A 19,132-nucleotide genomic window follows, 5' to 3' on the forward strand; every position below is an offset into this window, starting at 1 on the left:
AATTTGAATATACTGCCCTACACAAGACTTTGTGTCATCCAGACCATTGCATAAGAACGATGGAGTTACCTGGTAAACGTATAACAGCCTCTTTGCACTTGCTACACGGGTCAGGTAATTCTTTTGATTGGCCTGCCTTTATCCGGCTTTACCCAAACTGTTTATCCCCAAAGGAGGTGTCCCGGAATGAGATGATTTATGAGGATAAGATTAAAGTATGCTCCAGATGGTCAGAGGGATCATGGTGTATTCCCAGGAAATCAGATCAGTATGAAGAAAATATTTGCAGCTTACATCACAGGAACTCGTAAAAACTGAAAAGAAAAAGACCCAAATCCGAAGAGAAAAATGGGCAAGGACATGAAGAGACAATTCACAGAAAAGAATAGCAGTGGTCCTTAAAGGTAAAAGGCTGTTCATCCTCCTTACTATGGAAATGCCCATTGAAATTACAAGGCTCCAGAGAGACGGTGTTCATAAGTTTCCTGGTGGGAATCGGAAAATGATTCAAGCCCTATGGGATACTAACATTATATGTGCATTTACTCTTGTATCTTGCAATTCCTTTTCTAACCCCAGCCTTATGTTGAAAATACACCTCCAGAAATAGAAACAACACTTAGGCAAGGTTATTTGTCGCAGTGTTACTTGTCATAACAAAAGTTTGGAAATAACTCAAACGTCCATTAATAGGGAACTGGTTGGACATGATGCATCCTTACAATGGAATATAATGCAGCCATGAAGAAAGAATGAGGACAATATTTATGTGTTGCTTTGGAATGAGTTGTAGGTTATATGGGAAATTGGAAGGATATCCTAGAAACAATAAGAATGTGACCTATAGAGGGTGATGGGGAGGGGTGGAGGGGAAAGAAATGATAGCAAGACTTCTTGTAGCAGGAAAAACCCGGGACCCTGTCACTGCAGCCGACTCAGTGAACACAATGACCAGGGATCGAGGAAAAGAAAAATGGTTTAATTTTGCTGGCAAAATGAGGCTGCCATGGCTCATGCGCCAAAACCCACAGTCCTCCTGAGGCATTAGGAGTTGGGGTTTTTAAAGGAAAGTCTGTGGGAAAGAATGTACTCTTGTGACTGTGATTATTTTCTGGGGGGGAGTATAGTGGGGATCCCAGACCTTCTGGCACTGGGCCAACTGTTATCCCTATCTACAGTAGGAGGTTTAGGGCTCCGTTGATCAGTCTTCCCACTCCACCTCTAATTGGGCCCTGGGGAGAGGAAGGCAACTGCTGCCAACTAACGATTACAAAGTTTACAAGTTTTAGATAGGAGAGGGGGAGCTGTGGCTTTGTAGTTCAGGGTCCTCCCATCAGCCTGCGTGCGTTTGGCGGAGATGAGGGAAGCTGCAGGTGTCCTCTGTCTCCGTGATGAATGGTGGATTCAGCGCCAGGAACAAGGGAGTTGCGGAGCTTCAGCTTCTTGGTAACTTTTGGATGTCAGTTTCCCTACAGCAAACCTCAAGAACTGGTCATTAGCCAGAACTTCAGTGTGAAGCCACCTGGGCTTTTAACAATTTAAGCAGGGAAAGAGAATGAGTGCTTTTTGGTTTTTAACCCCATATATCCTGGGTTCAACTTGGGTAACTGATATCAGGGCCGGCATCATTCTCTGACTTTGAACTTTTAAAGTTTTACATAAAGTAAATAATAAAGGAAACAAAGTAAGCCCCAAGTTGAAAGCAAATTAAAACAAATGAACTTTAAGCAAGTTGGTAACATAACTATGTTGTTACACAGAAAAAAGAGTTCTTCCACCAGGGCTTTTGAACAGAGTACTTTGAGAGAGTATCTGTGATGGGATATATTCTAAGGATAAAAAAGAAATGCAAAGGAATCTTTAGCTTCACTCAGTGGTTTATAAGTAATGGTAATATTGGTGCTGTAGTTTTGAAACTATATTGTAGGATAACACAAGTATTTTAATGTTATAATGTACAAGACTTTCAGTGTAAGAGAAAATGAGATGCAAATATAAGATGAAGGAAGTGCAGAAAGAACCTGTGATACATTTAAATTGGAAATATCAATTTGAGCACAAGATTTTTATAATAAATTACCTAGTTCTGTGCACTGAAAGGAAGCACTAGGGTAACAAATTGTCCCAGTTTGCCAGGAACTGAGGGGATTTCCCGGGATGCTGGACTTGCCCTATTAAAACCGAAAGTGTCTCAGGCAAAGCAGCATGTTTAAATCACGGTACAGTAACACTGAGCAAACTTGCCACCCAGATCAGGGTTTCCAAGTTCCATTTCCTCCTAGATAGATCCAGCGCTGATTCCAGTTCTGCGACAGGGAAATGACAAGATGAGTCTGATATTTTTGTTGTGCCTGAATGCAAAGGAAGGCTTTGACTAATGAAAATATGTCAATAGGACTTAAAAGACCAATGTAACCTATAGTGATAGAAATCAAAACTGTGCTGGCTAGGAGGGGAAAGGAGCAGGAATCGACTGGAAAGGAACATGGGGGAACTTTTTCGGGTGATGAAAATATTCTACATCATGATTAGGGTGGTGGTTACCCCGGTATATACATTTGTCAAAATTCATCAAACTATACCACTAAAGTGGATGCATGTAATGTAAATTATACCTCATATAAATTATTATTATATATTATACCTCAATGTGGGAAAAAAAGAAGACCAACCAGATGAGAAAAGCAAAGGCTATTTATTCAGAGCTTGCTATAGCAAGGGAGTCAGCCACCATCACTTGTGTTGGGCAGAGACTCACAGGCAGGCAGAGGAGTGGGAAAGCTTCATAGTGGAAAAGGAATGGTGTGCCTGATGGAGGCTGTGGGTACCGAGAAGCTGGAGGCAGCTAACTAGAAGTGGGGCATCTGTGTGATTGGTTAGGTGTGTATTTGGTTTTCTCTGGTTGGTTCTAAGTTGGAAGAGGGGACAAACATTAGGGAAGCTGTCACTTTTTAATCAAGTCCTGGCCATTTTCAGCTGATTGTTACAGAAGGTATTGTTTAGTTTCCTGGATTGTTACTTGCGATAGTCTGACTTCCTCCAGGTTTGACTTATAGCAGGCTAACTTCCTGGGCTGGTTATTATAGATGAGGGGGCTGGTTTCCTGGGCAGGTTGCTGCAGGTTGTGGGTCAAAATTCTATTTTTATATGTGGTCTGGCCATGTCCATTTGTATATTCGAAAGTAAATAGTCTTCAAAAGTAAATTTGAAAAAGACACAGGAGCCAGCTTGAGGGATCTCCTATAGGCCAAATTTAGGGCCATTTCAGCATCAAAAAGAAAATGACTACAATTGATTGTAAATACCAAATAGATAAAAATCTATGACTCTAGGGGCTGGCCTGGTGGTATAGTGGTTAAGGTCACGAACTCCACTTCGGTGGTCCAGCGTTCACTGGTTCGGATCCCAGGTGTGGACCTGCACACCGCTTATCAAGCCATGCTGTGACAGGCATCCCACATATAAAGTGGAGGAAGATGGGCATGGATGTTAGCCCAGGGCCAATTTCTCTTAGCAAAAAGAGGAAGATTGGCAACAGATGTTAGCTCAGGGCTAATCTTCCTCATTAAAAAAAAAAAATCTATGACTATAGTTATACTTGATGAGTGAGAAAGGGGGGCAGGGGACTATTTTTCCATCATTGGAAATGACTATTACAAAACTTCTTACTCTGAAAATTAGTTATTAAAGGGAAAAAATAGTATTTGCCCTGCCTTTTTAAAAAAAGAATTGTGGTTCACTCCCAGGTGATGAGGAAAAACTGTTCTTTACAATAGGGTGCTAGCAAATGAATGTAGAATAAATGATATAGTTAGAAAATAACTATTATGCAAATCCTAAAGAAGTAATTCATTCAGGCAAAGATTAGGAAGGGACTTAAAAACCTTTAGATGACAGATTGCTGGGAAATGGGGTTATTCAAGTGGCACCAAAACACCACCTCCCGGGTTATTGATCTGACCTTACAGAGAACACTCTTGTATAGTGGAGCCATCTAGTGGTCACCACCTGAACCAAACGGTCAAATTTAGAATCTGTGATTCTGGGACAACTCCAATTTACAGACAATACAGGAGAAAGAGTAGTAGGCAAATCTAACAATACTAGCAAAATTATTCCCCCCAAAACTTGATGAAACTATAAACAATAAATATTGAGCACCCGAGTTAGGCCTAGCACAGTCCTCAGTATCAATTTCCACCCAGCTTCAAGCTACAATTTCAAAAGAGATATGAAAGTATGATAGAAATTGCTTACATATTACTGTTTTACATAGCATATACTGTTGAGTTAGACTGACGTTAAGTAAATTGGCCACTTCTTTCCCATCAGCCTACTACTTAGCCTATAATTTATATTCCTACTACTTTGATTTAGGAACCACCTAATAAAATATTAATAGGGAGACCAGAGGAGAAAAGAAAAAGGCACTTGCAGTAAGTCTGGCCTTTGTCATTGGCACCCAAGAAGTCCAGGGAGCCTGGAGATGGGCAGATTTGGTGGTTGAAGAAGTTGGTAGTGATTCATGGATGCCCTCCTGAGCTCAGAGCTGGTGTGACCATGACCCTGAGCGTATCAGGCTCTTCATGAGTCAGTGCCTGTGCTCGGTCCATTCTTTCTGCCTGCAGTGCTCTTTCCATTCTTCCTTACCAGGTTAACTCCTATACCTCATTAGCAATTAGTTTTAGAGAGCAATTATTTAGTTATTATGTGTCAAACATAGAGATATGTGGTTTTACAGCTGTGGGAGCTAAACCAAGCTTTCTAGACTGATTTTCTTTTTCTAAGCTAGTGGGTTTTACATTGACTTTCTTGTAATTTTTTTCTGTGAGCAGCAATGCAGTATGCCAACCTAGTGTATCTAATCATTTAGATTTAGTTAACATGTAAATTTTTAAACTATAATTAAAGCTAATGATGTGTAGTCTTAATTTTCTTTGCAGCCCACAAAGAACTCCACTGGCACTCTAAAAAATTAATAATTAGATTTCCATCATAATTTTTACTAGTACTATTTTTATTTATTTATTTTTATTTTTTTTAATTTTATTTATTTTTTTCCCCCAAAGCCCCAGTAGATAGTTGTATGTCTTAGCTGCACATCCTTCTAGTTGCTGTATGTGGGACACGGCCTCAGCATGGCCAGAGAAGTGGTGCGTCGGTGCACGCCCGGGATCCGAACCCGGGCCGCCAGCAGCGGAGCGTGCGCACTTAACTGCTGAGCCACAGGGCCGGCCCTACTAGTACTATTTTTAAAATGCCATGCATAGTACCTGTCTCCTTGAACAAAATGCTGAACAATTTTCCAGGCTTTGTTTCCTTGTATTGTTTTGAATCAATGTATTTGCCCTATTCCCAAGAAACATGTACTAAGTACCTGCCACATTGTACTAAGTACAGGGTCTACAAAGGAGATTTTGTCCCCCAAATAATGACTATACAGTTGGGTTTTAATCATTCTGAATCCTTGGTGGGAGCAGGGAGCAGAGATTAACAGAGGTGTGGGGAACTCAGAGTCACTTGTTCTTGGAAACAGCTTTGTCTAGCTACTGCTAGATCTCTTCATTAAGAAACATAAAGGCAGCCCTTGGAGATAATTTCCCTATCTTGATCTCTGTAATTTTTTTCCTTATCACCCATTCAGTGCAAATAACAGCACTTTTCTGAAAAGAATTCAGTGTGCCAGCATGACTAAGCATCACTGTACTCCTTCTGGCTTCCACCAGGGTACCATGGCACACATTGCTGGGAGCCATCTTCCTTTTCTTGCTCATGGTCCCCTGCTTGTGTCTGAGTCATATCTTCGGCCCAGGGGACGAATTATGGCTGGTACAAACCAATGTTTCCTAACAAGAGTGCTATTGGTATTTTGGGGAGGATGATCATTTTTTGTGTGCAAAAGTGTTCTGTGCATTTTAGGACATTTAGCATCCCTAGACCAACCCACTGAATGCCAATAGCACCTCTCTATTTGTGTGACCACTGAAAGTGCCCCCTCTCTATTTATGGCACCCATGGATGGGCAGGATGCTCCCATGAGAACCCCTGGTCAGTTGTGGGTATCGTGATCTTCTTTACCAAATAGTGATGCCCAGTGTTCTTGCAGGCAGAATTGGCCAGTTGACCATTTCTGGCCAGGACCAGAGGAAATCCCCTGGGGCTGCTGAGAAAGATTTTCCTCCCTAATAAGAGAGATTTGCATGAGGAGAAAGTGCTTTTTCCCCCCTCCCTTCCTCCTTGTTTCTTAACAGGCTGGGAGAGGCTGTGATGCTTGCTCAAGAAAACACCTTATGACCATGAGGCACCAAGTGGGAACTCAGAAGCCAGCCTGCCGAGAAGCCAGCCTTTCCAGAGGGCGGAAAGTCCCTGGATCCTGCATGACGTTGTCAAGCTTCCAAACCAACCAAGGGAGTGGCAGTTGTTGGGCTTTTTATGAAGTAAAATAAAAATGTCCTTATATTTTAAACCACTGCCCATCAGGATTCCTGTTACCCATTGCCAAACACAGTCTGACTTACACAGTTAGAGAAGAAGGGTATTTCCCTGATAAACAACTTAAAGAAAATGGAAAGGTATCAACAAAGCTAAGTTTTTCTCAGGAAAAATAATAAAACAGTTCACCTTCAGAGAGTTGAATATTGAAAATCTCAAGATACAAATTCTGTTTCCTTTACTGAACCCACACATCAAAATAACTTTTCTTCCCGTGGCGTTTTGCTTTATCATTGCTGTTTTTACACTATATTATGATTACAGCACTCATTGTTTAGTGAGCTATGTGATAAAGCAGAAATTTAAATACCATTATTCACTTCCAGAAAACCAAACTTTGTAAGATGCAGACCTAGCTACATTAAAAATGTTAAGGGCCTTGGAGAATCTGATTTTCAGAACTTTTGAAAATACTATTCTGTTTGCCTCTGATGCTGGCTAGTTGTGTTTAACTTCTGGGCACAACGAGTAAGTTCTGTTGTTTGAACAGTCAGTGAAGCCTCTTCTAATTTTTAGAAAGGACAGCTCTTTATACCCCATGAATTAAAGACCCACTAGCTCAGGAGACAGTCCATCCAATCACCATGTGTGTGATTCACGCTGGACAAGTGGCAGATCTGTCCTTCTGCCAGGGAAGAGCACTGGACTTCAGGCAATTGTTCTACCGTTGACCATGCTGACCGCGTGCTACCGACATCAATTAGAAACAACCTAACGCTTATTTTCGTTGCTCTTTCCTGCCTTTATCAACCTCCTAAATATTTTCCCCTATTCCACTCATCTGTGTCCAGTGCTACTGGCCACGTCTGGGTCTTCATCTTTTCTCATGGGTGACTGCAGCAGCCTCCTAGGTGGTCCCTTCCACCCATCCAAACCACCTTCCACACACAAGCAAGCCCTTTCCTAATACAGTTCTGGGAGATTTCCACTTCTGGGGAAATGGAGTGACATACTTTTCCATGTTCCTCTTGCTTAGCGCAACTAAAACCCCCAGACGTTACATATAAAACAAGTACAAAAAGACCGAAAGGTGGGGAGAAGGAGGCCCACAAGCTAGGGACCTCAGGACCCGAGGACCACACAGGGGCAAGTTCCCTGGGCTTTCTTTTTGCCTCATAAACCCCAGAAGCAGGCAATCTGGAAATATCAATAGACGCAGACAAAACATGCCCCCTAACAAAAGCCTGTTGCCTGTAACCAAAGGACGGGGAAAGGGGCAGCCCAGCATGACAGAAGCCTTTAGACAGCAACTGCTCTTTCCAGGCAACACCGTGATCCATGCCAGCACAGGCTTCTGATCAAAGCACCCGTGAGCCGGGATGTGGTTAACTCGGGGAGGAACATCTCACTGGGCCTCCGACTCGGAGTCCTTTGGTACACCTTGTCAACAGATTGCCCAACAGGAAGTGCTTGTCATACTCTGGGGCAGAGCACCACCTAATGATAAAGCGAAAGCAGACAATCTTAATGCTGCGTCAAAGCCCTCGGTCAAAGCCAAGTCAGTGTGGGCTCTTAGAAGATCACTGCCCAGGCCAAGCCTGGGGAGGGAGGCGGGACTATGCAGCCCAAACAGAATGGACTAGCATGTTGCAGATCAAAGCCAGGATTTTCCCTCTTAAGGAGGGAAAAGTCAGTATGAGACGTGTCTCTTGGGGGAGGATCTGGGGAAATCCAGAGTTGCTGGGGTTCTGGAGAGGAAAAAGAATATGGAGAAAGAAATAGAAAGAGAGATGAGAGATGATGGCTAACACTTTGCTGAATGCTTTTCATACCTTGTTTCATTGGTCCTCACAACCAGGCATCCAGGGAAGTGAGGGCTTGTATTCATCCCATTGGACAGATGGGACAGCTGAGACACAGAGGTTAATAGCACAGACAGGAAGGGGTGAAGCCTCACCTTGGGTGAAGTTAAGCTGATTTCAGTCCACTCTCTTAAACATACACAACAGGCTTCCCTTAGGGACATGTGCAAAACCAGAAACGTTTAGCAAAATAATGGTCTAACTACTGCAGGGAATGTGACTTAAAGTATGTTTAATCAAACTGGTTTTGTGATAAAATTAAGTGTCTCCTATTTGGGACATCCTTATTTTATGCCCATAGACCCTTGAGCTGAATAGCAAGTCTCCTCAGTAGGAGAAACCTCAGATACCAGGGAAGAGATTTTATTCTTGTTCCCTAGGAAATAAATAATACAGCCAAACAATCCAGCAAGTGTGAGCGGTCCTTCTGCCCCAGGCAGAGAAATCCCCGAATGGTATGAGGCCAGGTTTGGGTGGAGGCCAGCTAAAAGGGGCTGTGTGGCCGTGCAGTCTTTCATAGTAAGGAAGACCGGCCTGTCCAAGGTCACATCCAGAAGGCATGGAAAACTTTGGTGTGTTTAGGCAAACAAATGTTTTCAGAGGCCCATTCTCCTAGCAGGGCTCGGCAGTGCGGGACCCCTGGCAGTGGAAGGTGAGGCAGAACAGAGGTGGGATTGTGTGGTGGCGCCGGCTGGTTGTATTCAAGTAGGACCCCAGGCAGAAGCCCAGACCCAGAGAAGGGGATCCAGCTCCTAGAATAAGGGACTGGCCAGCGTCAGGAAATGTTTGCAGGCCTCAGACATTGAAAACAGGGAATGAGCAAGGTATACAGGATAAATGCCAGCAGAGAAACGTGCTTGTTCTATGTAGGAATCTTACTAGAAGGCATTACAGAGATATTAAATATTTAATGTTTTTTAAGGATAAACCATGGTATGGCTTTGACCTAGTATTTTTCCAGAATCCACTATGTACGTGACTTCAGCCTTGACTTCTGGGAAGCTGGAGTCAAGTGTTCCCTTCAGTGTCATTTGGACCATCCCTGACCTTGTGCTAGACCAGTGATTGTGTAACAGCTTAAGTTATTATCATATTCAACCAGGGTAGTAACGTCAGTCATAGGAGCAAGGCATGCTGTCCAGATTATTTCCAATATTTAGATAGTCACTAGATGTAGCATGGGGTAAAAATCTTCCTAGGTTCTGTGTTCACTGAAATTCTTTCAGTTAGTGGTATAAATGTATATTCATTATGCAAGAACTTTAAAAGAGCGAAATACATCTCTCATTTTTTTTTCCCTCCCCATAGGCCCACTACATGGTTATATATCCTAGTTGTAAGTTGCTCTAGTTCTTCTATGTGAGTCGCCACCACAGCATGGCAACTGACAGACGGGTAGTGTGGTTCCGTGCTGGGGGAGTGAACCCAGGCCGCTCACATGGTGAGCGCCAAACTTTAACCACTAGACCATTAGGGTTGGCTCTCTCTCTTTCTGTTTAATATCATTATTTAAATTTTTATAAACATTTAGTGACTCAAAAGAATGTAATGGTCTTCCTAAAGTTATCTACCTAATATTTACTATTACCTATTATTAACTTACAAACTATCTTCAAATGTATTTAGCCTTTTAAAAGTTCTTAATAGTTACCTTTGTACATAAAATTCATTATTAAAATGAACTTTCACAATAACCATTAAACATTATGGGATTTGGCTCTTACAATAATAAATACACACTGACACTTCAGCTGACGGTGATAGTTGTCATGAGGTACAGCAATGACCTCAGCAGGAATCTAGCAGCTGACATGCTGAGAAATTATTATAATATCAAGTATTTAGAGATAATTTAAATTTGAACTACTACAACTAAATTTTTTTTTTTTTTTAATTTTAGGGAGTTTATTTATTTTTTTTGTGAGGAAGACCAGCCCTGAGCTAACATCCGATGCCAATCCTCCTCTTTTTTCCTGAGGAAGACTCGCCCTGGGCTAACATCCATGCCCATCTTCCTCTACTTTATGTGGGACGCCACCACAGCATGGCTTGCCAAGCGGTGCGTTGGTGTGCGTCCAGGATCCGAACCGGCGAACCCCGGGCCACCACAGCGGTGCGTGTGCACTTAACTGCTTGTGCCACAGGGTTGGCCCCAACAACTAAATGTTTTAATGAGAGAATAAATTTGTTTATTTTGGATAAAACTTCAGATTTATTCTTGAATTTCAAAGTTCATTCTGTGATGGTGCTATTTATCTTTGACCAATGTTGATCATAACAATTGCATTGGGCATTCAGTTAAAGTGTGCATTTATTGCATTTCTAAATTGTTTAGGAAGTGGCTAATAGAATTAGGTCATCACATTTCTTGGTATCCTGTGAATATTAATTTACATCTTAACATTTATTACAATTACCAATTATAGAATCCTTAATATATATTTTTTATGTGTGACAGAGACTTGTTAAATACTCACCAAGCCCGTTTCCTCTTCTTCCTGGTCACAGAGATCAGTTACATGGTCCTGCTTCTCTTGCAGTCACATATGGCCACTAGGCTGAGTTAAAGATGGTGGTATGGGCAGAGGGGATGTGTGGCATTTCCAGGCTGGGCCTGTAACAACCTGTCTCATTCTCTTTCCCATCTGCCAGCTGGTGGAGAGGAAGGCAGGGAACATGCACTGTGATGGGAACGTCAACCCTGGAGAAGCAGGAGCTTATCTGTCCGAGCAGCCAGTGTTACTCTTAACTAATATTCTTCCAAAGGAATTTCAAGAAACCTTTGAAAACAAATCAGGAAGCCATAAAATGTCTAGAAGAATCTAAGTTATAACTTTGCATCCTGCTTTCTAAATTTAAAGGTCACATTTGGGCTGATTGGGGGTGGGTGCTCCTAGGCAAGATGGTGGTGTGAGCACAGGTTCTCCTCTAAAATCCCCACCGAGAGGACCTGTGGGACAGACTCATGGGGGAAAAAATGCACATTGGTGCTAGAAATCTGGAGTGCCACTCAAATACCAGGAATATGGGAGAATTTCTGGTAGACATAGTGTTGATGTGTACTTATCACATGGAGTAGCAATGACTCATGGGATGTGATCATAAAGTGACTTCCCTTTTGTTGCCCACTGTGTCATTACATTGGCCTGGCGGGCTTGTGGTTTTCTTTGCTCTTGGACCAAAATGCTGGTTCCATGACCTTTCTTTTTCCTTTTTTAATTCTTAGGTAATAAAAAGTCATATAATCACTTTAAGTCAGAACACAGGCTCAATCTTAAATGCCCCATGCTATGTCATAAAACTCTGACACTGATTTACAGTCGAGACTTCTCCTTCAGAGCAGGCCTATAGCAGGCTAGCAATGGGAGGAAGGGGTGGGAAGCTAGTGGCATCTTGGTTTCCTGCCTTCTCCTTCTGCTCCCCCTCTTCTAGCATGCTATGCTAATCATGGTTTCTGACTTCTCCAGGGATGAGCTGCAGGACAGAGGAGGTGATGGGTTACTGTTCATGGTGGTGGTGTGTGGGGGACATCTTACTTCACTACTGTTGTCTCACCTGGCAGTTGTTTGAAGCTGACTCTTTCTCTCGTGGTTTTGGACACCACCCGTCACTGAGGATTTCTCACCTAGAGTTCAGTCTGAAGACTGAGAGACCAGCTTGTGTTCCAGGAAACTTAAGAAAAGAAAACCAGATCTCTGCCTTGCACTTGAAAAGTCTACCCTAAACCTAAAATAAAAGTAGGCCAATGGAAAGTCAAATTTTAACAAAAATAGTATGTATCCAAAGACCAGACATTTACATACAACTTTGAAAGTGTGCTCACGGAAATATCTGTTCTTCATTCAGCACTGAGATATGAAGTCTTTATATTCCATGTGATCAAAAAAGTTGTTGGGCCAGTCCCAGTGGCCTACTCACTAAGTTTGGCGCACTCTGCTTCGGCGGCCTGGGTTCAGTTCCCAGACACAGACCTACACCACTTGTCTGTTAGTGGCCATGCTGTGACAGCGGCTCACAGCAACAGATGTTGCTGAGGAAGACTGGCAACAGATGTTAGCTCAGGATGAATCTTCCTCAGCAAAAAAAAAAAAAAGTTGGAGTCTCCCCATCAACTGATGAGTGGATAAAGATGTAGTATATATATACAATGGAATACTACTCAGCCATAAAAGACAAAATTGTCCCATTTGCACCAACATGAATGGACCTTGAGGGTATGATGTTAAGTGAAATAAGCCAGACAGAGAAAGACAAACACTGTATGATTTCCCTCATATGTGGAAGATAAACAAACACATGGATAAAGAGAACAGATTAGTGGTTACCAGAGGGGAAAGGAGTTGGGGGGTGGGCAAAACGGGTAAAGGGGCACATATGTATGGTGATGGATAAAAATTAGACTATTGGTGGTGATCACTATGCAGTCCATACAGAAACTGATAAATAATAATGTACACCTGAAATTACACAATGTTATAAACTATTATGACCTCAATAAAATAATTGAAGAAAAAAGTTGGAGTCAGACTAGAATGTCACATACTTAGGTTAAACCATGCATTTTAACTTGAAACCTGCAAATACATTTTCATTCAATAATTTTCAGAGGAAGAGCTGGAAAATAGAGCCACCCATCACCACACTAATAATGCATTGTCTATGAGTTCCATTTTCAATTCTCGAAAATGGAGTGGGAACTTAAAGACACCTGCAAAGCTATCTGATCCATTAACTATTTAATGATTTTCCCAATCTTATATATTTGTTTTGCCCATGTCTAACTGAACAGTGATTATTTTTAGTGGCTCATCTTTATTGAGTCTTTATAAAGCATTAGGTCTAGTTTTCATTAAAATAACTTCCTTTCTTTTCACACTCATATTTTGTCAGTTTACATTGTACTTAATTACCTAATTTCAATAACTACTAAAAAAGTAAAAATGGTAAGCATCCAAGTCAACTTTTAGGGGCAGTAGTGAGTGGTCTGGCCCTGATCATTCCTGGGCTATATCTTACTAAGTACTATTTACTGATTTGATAGTTTTGATTTTGCTCCTTCTGGATTTTTGACCCAGAGGACAGTCAGTACATCATTGTTTAATGAATAACAATAGAACACGAAGGTTAAGGCACCAATTGAAATCCTTTCTCGTCCACCCAACTAGTGGAGTCAGCTGCTCCTAAAAGCAAGATTATGAATTCCCCAAAGCCTGGATCAAGTGTGGAGAGCCTCCTGTTCTGGACAGGCTGTGCAGGTTTCGCAGCTTTTCCCATCAGGAAATATAGAAGACGGATTGGGGACAAATAAGAGCTGTTTTAGGCTTTAACAGAGGGTTGGTCTCAATCCTTTCCCGTTTGCTCCCCCCTCATGCCCTTCGAGAAAGGGGTCATGGAACAAATGCACCCTGAACGTTGGGGGTGAACTTGGACACCGGTACCCACTTTCCATCAGGACATTTCTGAAGGTGGTGGCACCAACTCGTCTTAAAGGGAGCATGATGAGGAAGCATGAACCAGGCTACCCTGATGGCCGCACAACCAATCAAAGAAACATTGACACAGAAAAGAGGCAGAGGGCCAAACAGAGGCATGGCCACACCTGAGCAGGGGCGGGGGTCTACGCGACAGAGAGCCAGTTGGGGAGAAGCTGAACTAGACGTGTCACACGTACAAAAACTCCCACTTATGTGAGGGCCATTAAAATGAAGTTGAGCTAGACCAAGATAGAACACACCTCCTCTCTCTCAGCCTTGACTGTTGCTGGACTTGTTGTCACTAGTACTGGGGACCAGATGACACCAAAGCAGGAGCCAGTTGAGAAGGCCCATCCCTCCTGCATGCAGACTCCCCTTCGCTTCCCTGCAGGTGGGTACCAGCAAGCCCTCTGAAGGAGCAGGGCAGGGAGTGGAGGGGAGTGCAAGGGGGTACTCCCAGGTGGGAAGGAGACCTGTGATTGTGATTATGAACTCAACAGTGGCTGACATTTTGGTAACCAGATTGGATTACAGAAATCACTCAACTGCCATATTAGTTGCTAAGGCTGCTATAACAAGATACCACAGATGGGGTGGCTTAAAGAACAGAAATTGATTTTCTCACAGTTCTGGAGGCTGGCAGTCTGAGATCACGGTGTCGACAGGATTGGTTTCTCCTTAGGTCTCTTTCCCTGGCTTGCAGACGCCCACCTTCGTGCTGTGTCTTCCCATGCTCGCCCTTGGCCTGTGTGTGTCTGTATCTCCTCTTCTTATAAGGACACCAGGTACACTGGTTTAGGGTCCACCCTAATGCTCTCTATTTTAACTTAATTACCTTTTAAAGGCTCTATCTTCCAAATACAGTCACATTCTGAGGTATATTGGGGGTTAGGACTTCAACATATGTATTTTGAGGGACATAATACAGCCCATAACAACTAGATTAAGTTTTGAAGTGGTCTGAGACGAAACTAAGATGTCTGCTCAAGGGGGATTGGAATGATCAGGGTCAGTGTTGAGATTAAGAGAGCTTCCAGTCTGTACATCACTGATAGGACACGCTTCAGATCCAATACAAGAGTAATCGATCAGCCTTCTTTCATAATTAACCAGAGTATCTCGTACCAACATACAGCTGATGAGTTCCTTAAACTAAATTAATATTCTTAGGGTAAAAACAGTCATAGGCTTATTTTACACGATTCTATCCAATTTCCCACCAAAGGGCCAATGGAGATGTAAGCCAGCACCAGGGTGATGCAGGCCGGGATGGGTGGTGTTCTGGGACATGCCTGAGATGGGACCCAATGTCCATACTGTTCTCATTGGACCAAGATCTGGCATGAACCTCCGTAGTACATGAGGCCATGCCTCCTGCATGCCTACTCTGGTTCCTCAGAGTGGACCTCATGTTGTGGGGTACAGCGCCTGACATGTGCTGGCCAGAGACGTAGTCAGCCTGGAATCCTTATGCTTGGTCATTCCTCTCAGTGATCTGGGTAAATTCATCTTGGGTAGCTCTTGAGAGTTATTTTTAACTGTGCCCATGAACTCAATCTCACTCCAGGATAAATCCTGGGATATTAATTGGAATTTTGTGGTATAAAGCCTGACAGATCTCCCCACCCTTTACCTAGAACACATTGGCCATGTTGTTTTTTTACCTGGTGTGATATTTAATTTTATGTGTCAACCTGGAGGGTGTTTTAGGATAAGATTAACATTTAAACTGATGGACTTTGGGAAAAGCAGATTGCCCTCCATAATGTGGGTGGGTCTCATCCAATCAGTTGATGGCCTGAAAAGAACAAAAACTGACCTCCCCAGAACAAGAGGGAATTCTCCTTCAGATCTCCCCACCCTTTACCTAGAACACATTGGCCATGTTGTTTTTGGACTGGATTGCTTTTGGACTGGAACCGCACCATCAGCTATCCTGGGTCTCCAGCATGCTGGCTCACACTGCAGATTCTGGACTTACCAGCCTCCATAATCAAGTGAATTAATTCCTTATAATACATCTCTTTATCTATATACACATCTTATTGGTTCTGTTTCTCTGGAGAACCTTGACTAATACACCTGGAGTAGCGATGATGATTGGGTTGTTCATTCTTGTAAAGGGGCAGATGTTGCACAGTCTTTATGGAGGGATCTTATGGAGGGATCTTATGGAGGGATCTGTTGGACTCTAAATATGGGACAACCTTTCTCTTCACCCTCCCTCCATTCTGTTCTGGTTTCCCAGGTTCATGGCCTGCAAGTCTGATTCTCTCCATAGACAAGCGTGGGAAGAGTCAGGTGGGCCAGTGCCAAGGGAAGCTCCAGGAGGGGTCTTCACTGAGGCTAAGAAGCAAATGTGATCAAAGGGGCAAGCGACCCAAGGTAAGCACCAAGGAGCAGTATCAAGCTCCAGGTTCGAGAGTTATGATCTGAGCCACATGCAAGAGATGAGGCCAGAGATCAAACAGGAGTTGAGAAGACAGGGATAAGTTGGGAAGCAGCATAGGAGGCAGAAGGAGGGAGGAAATTTCAAAAGTTGGGCTACACACAAAGAAGATAGGGTGGAGCTCAGTTTTATTAGGTGCAAAGAATGTGGGAGAGGGTGTGGCAGCCGCTAAAGGCACAGAAATCCATCAGGATTAAGAGAGAGCAATACATTCAAAGGCCAGCTCCACTACCTACCAGCTCTGTGTGTGACCTTGGTCAAGTCACTTACTGTCTGTGCAAAAGAGGAATAATAAGCCACTTCACAGAGATGTTGTGTGAATTAAGAGATGATGTAGCACATCTGACCTAGTACCTAGCACACGCTGAGGATTTGCTCAATAATGTTGGTTCCCTTCTCCCTTTATGGATACAATCAACCCATTACACGTCTTGTTCAATAAAATACTTTTGTTCTGAGCCAAAATCCCCCTTTCCTTTCCAGTAGTCAATGTGTTCTTTGAGGATGCAATCAAATTATAATTTACCTAACACTGGGGGGCAAAAAGCTCACCTTGAAACTTTTGTTAATGATGCTATATCTATCATCACTTTTCTTTTAACCTGGATCCTTGATTTCATTTTAGCCATTTAAGTACTACTCTTGGTCCTATTAACAATCCCAATTATGCAAAGGAAACTTGGCACACTCACTTGCAATTCTCACTTTGATTTCTGCCAGGGTAAGATTTGTGATACACAGGGTGGGAAAAAAAGAGTAAAAAGAAAAAAGAGAATGTAGGTCATTCCGTTAACAGAGTTTATGTCCAAGCATGTAGAAATAATGCCTCACAGAAGGATCAGTTGTCTGCTATTTTCTAATTTTCTAATCCACTACTCATTTCCCCTTTAGTTACAGTATTCCATGTTTTTTTCAGACTGGAAATGTGCACAGCTAAATGACTACATTTCCTAGTCTCTTCTGTAGCTACCTGTAGCCTTGCACCTAAATTCTTTGTGGAATTTGTTGGGTGAATCTACCACAAAGGATCCTTCAAAGGGAGACAGCTGGGGCTCAATCTTTTGTCCTTCCCCCTTCATGGAAAGGAGATGAGATGGCTGGTGCTCTAGAAGCTATCATGGATCATGAGGCAACTCTGAGGATAGAGGAGCCTGGGTCCTTGATGACTTTGTGGCACTGTAATCCTGGCCCTGGACTACCTACTCCAGATCTCTTTTACGTGGGAGAATACACTCTTCTGTTTTTAAGACACTATGGCTGGATCTCTGTTACTAGAATATGAATGCAATTAATTAACAACTGGCTCAAAATGATTTCATCTCAACGCACATTTTGCCTCCTCCAGCCAATATGTTGGTCTAGACTGGTGGGTCTGAGGATGGCTGTGAAGTAGCCTTGGGAAGTTTATTCAAGGGAAATTCACAATCACGGTGCCCTGATGTGGCTGATGACATCCTGAGCTGGCTGGCGGAATGTAGACCAGACCCCAGTAAAGTAGAATCTAACTTCTTGGGCCAACTGAATGAGTATTCTTACAGTGGCCACCCGAAAAAGAAAAAGTGGCCTGTTTATTGGATGTGGTAGAGAAAGAAGGTAAGAAACTTCTCATTACCTCCCATCCCCCCCAAATTCTTGGTCTCAATCCTGGATCCTCTCACAGTCGGGGTTGCCTTCTGGAAGGATGTAGCTGATGATAGACAGGACGTTAGAGACACTTCTACTTGACTGTTATTGTCACTGCCCCACTCCCCAATCTTTGTTGCTTGTTCAAAAGGACATGTCCTGGGGGTCAATTTAAGTCTCAAAGTCTCACCACCTGTACAAACAAAAAGTACATCAACGCAGCCTGACGGGGCTCAGTCTCCTAACAGTGATATTTTGTTCTCCCTAGAACAAGCCCTTTTACGAGTGACGGATCTGTCACTGAATTCTGTTGTTTCATCCTTCAAAATGCCCTATTCTTCCAGTTCCCATCGCTGGTACCCAAAACTGGCTCTTAGTACCTCTTGTTGGGATTCATGCAACAGCTTTCTCACCAGCCTGCCCCTCTTGATATCAGTGCAGACTGCCTTGCCTTAAAACTGCCTTCAATGTGCCTCATTTCAGCTAAAATGCTTCTCAACTTCCTGTCACCAACCACATGTTTGAGTTTTAAGGGCATCCATGACCAGCTCCCAACCTGAATTTCCTCCTCTCCCTGGTCATGTACCCTTGGCTACATTCTCCTAACTTCCAGGAAGCCCCAGCCCTCTTATGTGAAACCATGCTGGGTGTTTCCCCTTTGGGTTTGTTATTCTCCCAACCCAAAGCCTAGTCATCCTTGGGGGTGGGGTGGGGAGTTGTGAAGGGGGTGGAAAAAAGTCACTGAAGCTCTGAAAGTCTTTATTCAGCATCTACTGCTTCCTTTTATGTTATTCTACTCAAAAAGGGATCAACTCAGGCCAATAACAGTGTAAAGCTCTCCTAACTTCTATATAGGGAGGATTTACACAATTCAAGATTATTTTTTTTAATTGTTGAGAAAGCATTTGATACTTACAGCTTATTAGACCATAAGACACTGTAGGAAAGAATCTTCTGTTGCACTTTTTATATTCTGCTGAGTGGTTGGTTCATGCAAGTTACCCCAAACACACACCCAAGACTTGCCTGGTAGGGCTTAGTAATCAAAAAAGTATGGAAAAGTGTCTGTTCATTTCCTTTGCCCATTTTTTTTTGGTGATGAAGATCAGCCCTGTGTTAACACCTGCTAATCCTCCTTTTTTTTTGCTGAGGAAGACTGGCCCTGGGCTAACATCCGTGCCCATCTTCCTCCACTTTTTATGGGATGCCGCCACAGCATGGCTTGCCAAGCAGTGCATCGGTGCGCGCCCAGGATCCTAACTGGTGAACCCTGGGCCGCTGCAGCGGAGCGC

This window comes from Diceros bicornis, chromosome 39 (assembly GCF_020826845.1).
Source record: "Diceros bicornis minor isolate mBicDic1 chromosome 39, mDicBic1.mat.cur, whole genome shotgun sequence".
Taxonomy (NCBI): Eukaryota; Metazoa; Chordata; class Mammalia; order Perissodactyla; family Rhinocerotidae; genus Diceros; species Diceros bicornis.